Source organism: Bos indicus, chromosome 18 (genome assembly GCF_029378745.1).
Source record: "Bos indicus isolate NIAB-ARS_2022 breed Sahiwal x Tharparkar chromosome 18, NIAB-ARS_B.indTharparkar_mat_pri_1.0, whole genome shotgun sequence".
In the NCBI taxonomy this organism is placed as follows: Eukaryota; Metazoa; Chordata; class Mammalia; order Artiodactyla; family Bovidae; genus Bos; species Bos indicus.
The window spans coordinates 58,097,352-58,103,430 of NC_091777.1; the positions used below are offsets into that span (position 1 = coordinate 58,097,352).

The 6,079-nt window shown below is 50.1% G+C and overlaps 1 pseudogene; it reads right to left on the bottom strand.

Moving 5' to 3' along the window:
• Window positions 1-354: 354 nt before the first annotated feature.
• LOC139177177 (sialic acid-binding Ig-like lectin 14) lies at window positions 355-4,577 on the bottom strand (annotated as a pseudogene).
• Between the last annotated feature and the right edge of the window lie 1,502 nt (window positions 4,578-6,079).

Genomic DNA, 6,079 nt, shown 5'->3' on the forward strand with positions numbered 1-6,079 from the left:
AAAAAAAAAAAAAAAAACCTTTCTTTAATATTTATTTAGAAATACTCAGTTTACATTTGTTAGTTTCTTAAAGTGTAAAAATCTTAACATTTTTTCAGAGGGAGGAAGGATAAATTGGGAGATTGGGATTGACAAATACACACTACTGTATCTAAAATAGATAACCAACAAGGACCAACTGTACAACCCAGGGAAGTATACTAACAATGTTGTAAAAAAGTATAATGGGAAAGAATCTGGGGAGAATATATGTATATCACTGAATCACTTTGCTGTACTGTGAAACTAATACAGCATTATAAATCAATTATATTTTAATTTTTAAAAAGTCACATCCAGACTAAAGAATTCAAATTAACAAGAAAAAGACTGCCCAATTTTTATTTTTTTTTAATTACATAGAAGTGATTTTTATTTTTTAAACTTTATTTTATTTTTAAACTTTACAATATTGTATTAGTTTTGCCAAATATTGAAATGAATCCGCCACAGGGATACCTGTGTTCCCCATCCTGAACCCTCCTCCCTCCTCCCTCCCCATACCCTCTCTCTGGGTCGTCCCAGTGCACCAGCCCCAAGCATCCAGTATCGTGCATTGAACCTGGACTGGCGACTCGTTTCATTCATGATATTATACATGTTTCAATGCTATTCTCCCAAATTTCCCCACCCTCTCCCTCTCCCTCTCCCACAGAGTCCATAAGACTGATCTATACATCAGTGTCTCTTTTGCTGTCTCGAAAGAATACATTTGAATCAGTTCTAATGAGATGGATGAAACTGGAACCTATTATACAGAGTGAAGTAAGCCAGAAAGAAAAACACCAATACAGTATACTAACACATATATATGGAATTTAGAAAGATGGTACCAATTTTTATTTTAAGTGGGCAAAGATCGAAACAGGAATTTCACTAAAGAAGATATTCAGACGGCTCAACATCATTGCACATGAGGGAAAGAAACTAAAAAGGCAAGGAGATACCGTCACAGTGGAGTGCAGTGCTGAAAACTGACCGTGTAGGTAATACAAGTGCTCCTGAGGGTGTACAAAGCTCAGAACCCTCACATATGCCATGGGATATAAACTCATCTAACTACTCAAAAGAACTCTCTGAGGCTACCTTCTCAAACTAAATATATGCCAAATTTATGATGAAGCAGTTCCACACCCACCAGGAGGAAAGTGCTAGCCCTCCTATTTTCATCACACCATTCACGTCAACGTTACTTTGAATGAGCCAAAATTTGCAAACGAAGGCAATGTCATCATATTTCAGAGTCCATACATAACTGGAGGAATAGTCATACATAAAATACTATTTTCAAGACAAAACCAAGCAATACCAACAATGAGTTATTGATACATGTAAAAACATGAGTAATCCCATACTAAGCGAGGTAAGTCAGAAAGTCGCCTTTCAATGGCATTGACTCTTCCTACTGTCACGCAGTCATCTCCACAAATAAAGGCTCGTGGATGCAAAGGGCACAGGGTTGGAGGCGAGAGTTTCCAGGGAGAAGCAAACTGTGATGTCCCCACGTCTGTCCTCTGGGCTCTGCATCCTCAGGTGAATCTCGTCATGAGAGGGAGCGAGGCTCAGCCATACCCCTCAGCCCAGCTCCTAGTGGCCACCACACCTGCAGAGCCAATAGAGTCTCAGGTCCGAGAGTCAGACCCATTTCATTCATTCTGGGCTCTGCCTCAAGGCATATGCGACCTTAGTTCCTCAACCCAGGATCGAGCCCCTGCCCCCTGCATGGAAACTCACAGGCTCAACCACTGGACCAACAGGGAAGGCCCTGGAGAATCACACAGCTTAGCTCCAGGCAGGACAGGACCGCCCAGCCCCACCGGCAACTCCAGAGCCATTCCCCGGACGTCCGCGCAGGGGCACAGGGGTGCTCACCTGGTGTAGTAGGTCCAGGTGAGGCCATAGGTGAGGAGGAAGCCAGCCCCCATGAGGGCCCCTCTGATCAGGGTGAGGACCAGGGGCCAGGAGCCCTGCTGCTCCTCAGTCTCACAGCTGCAGGGAGGGGGGCCTTCTGGGGAAGGGAGAGGGGGTGAAGCTCAGTCCCCAGACCCAGCCCTCCCAAAGGCACACACCTGCCCAGGCTGCCCGTCCCCAGCACCTGTCCTGCAACTCACTCTGCACAGAGAGGCTGAAGGAAACTTGCTGAGAGCCCAGAGGGTTCTGCGCTCGGCAGGTGACTTCTCCATCTCCAGCCGGTACTTGTGGTGTCTCCAAGACCCCGGTGCTGGAGATGGGGGTAGCCTCCAGGGTGGGAGACCCTTGGAACCAGCTCAACTGTGCAGAGGGGTTGCTGTCAGCAACACACAGCAGCTGCAGCGCCTGGCCTTCTGAGATGAGAATAGATGCGGTGTTCTGCAGAATCTTGTGGGCTTTGGGGGAAAGCCCAGTGGGAGAGCTGGGGGAGGCTGAGGTCTCCTCCTCCCTCCTTCCCAGCATCTCCTGGCTTCGCTGTCTCCTCCCCTGGCTGGCCAGCTGGGTTCCCTGTGGTCCCAGGGCTGGACCTTCCCACCCTAAGCAGGCTGAGCCAACATGTCTGGGCCTCGTATCTTCAGGGGAGGCTTGGTGTCTCAATGGGACAGGCCTGGGCTGTTTGGTGGAAAGAAAACACAGAGCCTCAAGGCTTGAGATGTTGATTCAGTGAAGGCAGCAGGAGATGGGACTAAGGAGGCTTTTGTGGAAGAAAGCCACACAATAGAACCATGGTGAAGGAAATGGGCTTTGAACAGGGTGTGTGAGTGTGTATATATGTGGGGTGTATGTGTGTGTGCCTGTGTGAATGTGTGCCTGAGTGCACGTGTGCCTGAGTGCACATATCTATGTCCATGAGTGTATGTGTACATGATGGGTGCCTGTGCTGTGGGTATATCTCTGTGTATATGTGTGATGTGTATGTGCCTGTGTGTATGGGCATTTCTGTGTGTGTCTCAGTGTATGTTCACGTGTATGTACTATATGTCTGCCTGTGTGTGTGAGTCTCAGTGTGTATTGCATGTGTGTGTGGTCTAGTGCATGGGAGGTGGGGCAGGGTGGTGATTTTCTCCTTGATCCTCCCCTATCTGATCACATTCAAGCCCACTCCCCTGCCCCACCTTGGAGGCAGTCCCAGGAGCAGGACCCAGCCCTGGAGAGGAGAGGTCCTGTCCTACCTGTGACATTTCTGAAGGAGAGGCTGATGTGGAGGTTCCTCGGAATATCTGGGGCAGAAAGACACGGGCTTGCTGCAGAGGGAGGAGTGGGATGGAAACTGACCAGCACCCCAGGAGGGAAACCAGGAAGGGGGGGTGGGTGTCCTTCACGGCCACTCCCCACCTCAACTCCCAGGGCGCAGACCCACAGACGAGTAGGCTGGCCTTCTCTCTACACACACACACACACACACACACACCACCACCCTCAGGGACCCCATCACCCCTCCACACTCACAGGAGACGTTGAGAAGGACGGTTCTCTCTAGGGTCACCTGCTGGAATGTCACCCGACAGGTAAGGTTGGTGCCGTGGTCCTGGGGCCTCGGGGTGAGGGTGAGCTCCGAGGAGTGGAGGGTGTCTGGGTTCATGGCATCAAGGGCGTCCCCCGCCCAGGAGAACAGGAGAGGGTATGGCTCATCACAGGCTAGTGACAGTGTGCAGGTCAGCTTTGTGGGGCGGGCCGGACTCCAGAGGCTCCAGAAAATGGATGTCAGGTTTCCCTGGAGAAAGGGAGATGAGGAGACAGAGGGAGATGCCTGGACGCAGGGGTGTGGGGACCCAGAGGGTCAGGGTCACAACTCCTTCCCAGTTCTGGGTCTCTCGTGATCCCTCAAACCCCAAGACCTGGAGCAGGGAGGGCTCCTATACCCTGTTCCTGTTCTAATAGAGGAGTCTCCATGGGCCAGGGTCCTCTCCTGGGCCCCCTGTCATACCTGTCACCTGCAAATTCAGCTTCTTGTCTCTGTAACTGTATCTCATATCACGTCCTCTCTCCACTCGGAAGTAGTAGACTCCTGAGTCGCTCAGCCTGGCCTGTCTGATGCTCAGGGAGCAGTCACTGTTGCTGGGGTCCCCGAGGAGGCTGAATCGGCCCCGGGTCTCTGGCTTCACTCGTTTCCTTGGGTCGTTTGTGGCCACAGTATTATTGGTGTGCTGGTCTTTTTCCCGGAACCAGTAGATGAAAAGTTCGCCAGAGGAATACCAGGGATACCCCGAATTCCAGGGGTAGGAGAAGGAGCAGGTCACGCGGACGTCCATGCACGCCTTCACCGCCACTGATTCCTGCACTTCGAGCCCGTACCCTGCCATTTCCTGCAGGGACCCTGGGGAACACAGAGGCTCAGCGGCAGCTCCAGCCCCTCCCCACGTGTGCTCCCCTCCCCCAGCCGTGAGCCCCGTCCCCCACCTCCCCTACTCACCCCCCCACAGCAGGGGCAGCAGCAGCAGGGGCACCATGTCAGCATCCGCCAGCACAGAGCCGGTTCAGGTCCCTCTGCTGGGGAGGGAAGCGCCCTGAATGTGGGGAGGGAACGAGGAAGCCCCAACAGGAAGCCAGAGGGTGACAGAGACAGAGCCTTGGCCAAGCAGAGAAGGGGAACTTGGATGGGAACTTGGATGCCCCAGGCCATGGAGGCGGGGTGGCCCTGAGAAGGCAGAAGGTCACACCCCACACCCCACACTGCAGGGGGAGATCCTGAGGCCCCCAGAGGTCGAGAGGCTTCACCGCATGTGGCTCTGACATGACCACCTGTCCAGTGATGCTCGGGTCCACGCTGGGAACACCCAGCGGGCGGCAGAACCAGAAAAGAGAAACGGGGTCCAGCCCTGGTCATCGGGTGGGACTGACTCTGCAACAGAGAAACACTGAACTTTCTGGAAAGGAACATTGAAAGATTTCTCAAAACCATTCAGACTTGGGCAGGAAGACTCACATACGCTGGAGGGTGGAACCCAGGAAGGAAAGCTGAGAGTGAAAAGCTCCTTTGCCCAGAAGGGTTTTCAGAACAGGGTACACAGGCTGTGTGTCTTCATGGATCCGAGGGTCTGTGGGACCAGCCGACCAGGACACAGGCCCACGCAAAGTTGGGTGGTAAAGGAAGAACTTTGCCACATTCAGCTGGGACCCCAAAATCTAGACCTCACACAGAAACACAGTTCACAACCCCTCACTCTGGATGGCCTTCTTTTCAAAGCCACATGAAGGCTTAAGTCATGTGTGCAAAAAACCTGTGAACTTGCTGCCCTTTCGGGAAAAAATTATTTAATTTTCACAAGTTTGACTATGATCATAAACATTTTAGATACTTTCAGGAAGAAGCTATGGGACTGATGGAAAGTTTCTTTTACAGTTAGATAGAAATAATAATAAATTTTTTACTTTTTTAAACTACAGAAACAAAAAGAAATGTCCGTCAATCAATCAATTATCTTCTTTCTACTCTATTTTAGATATCATATAATTAATCTTATTTCCTCATATAATGGGCTTCCCTGCTAGCTCAGATGGTAAAGAATCTGCCCTCAGTGTGAAGACCAGGGTTCGATCCCTGGGTCAGGAAGATCTCCTGGAGAAGGGACTGGCAACCCACTCCAGTATCCTTGCTTGGAGAATTCCATGGAGAGAGGGCCCTTGCAGGCTACAGTCCATAGGATCACAAAGAGTCAGACATGGCTGACTAACACTTTATTAGTAGAATATTCATATTAATTAATATACATGATTATTCTCTTAAAACGAGGCAATCAAAGAGGATCAGGCCAAAAGTATGGGGAACAGGTGTTATGCAGGTGTGATAGGTGTGCCTGACTTGTGAGAAAAATGGTATGGTGGCCCAGTGCTTAGCACTCTGCACTCTCACTGCCTCTGGCCCAGATTCAATCCCTGGTCTGAGAACTAAGACCCTACAAGCCCTAGGTCATGGTTGTAAAAAAAAAAAGGAAGGAAGAAAAATAGTCTTCAATAACTGTCTTATCTTTTGTTTTTCAGCATTTTATGTTTTGTGATTGATTACATAGGTTTCTCATTTCGAAAGAAACTCAGATGTGATGTGCCTGTGATAAAGAGACTTTTAGGA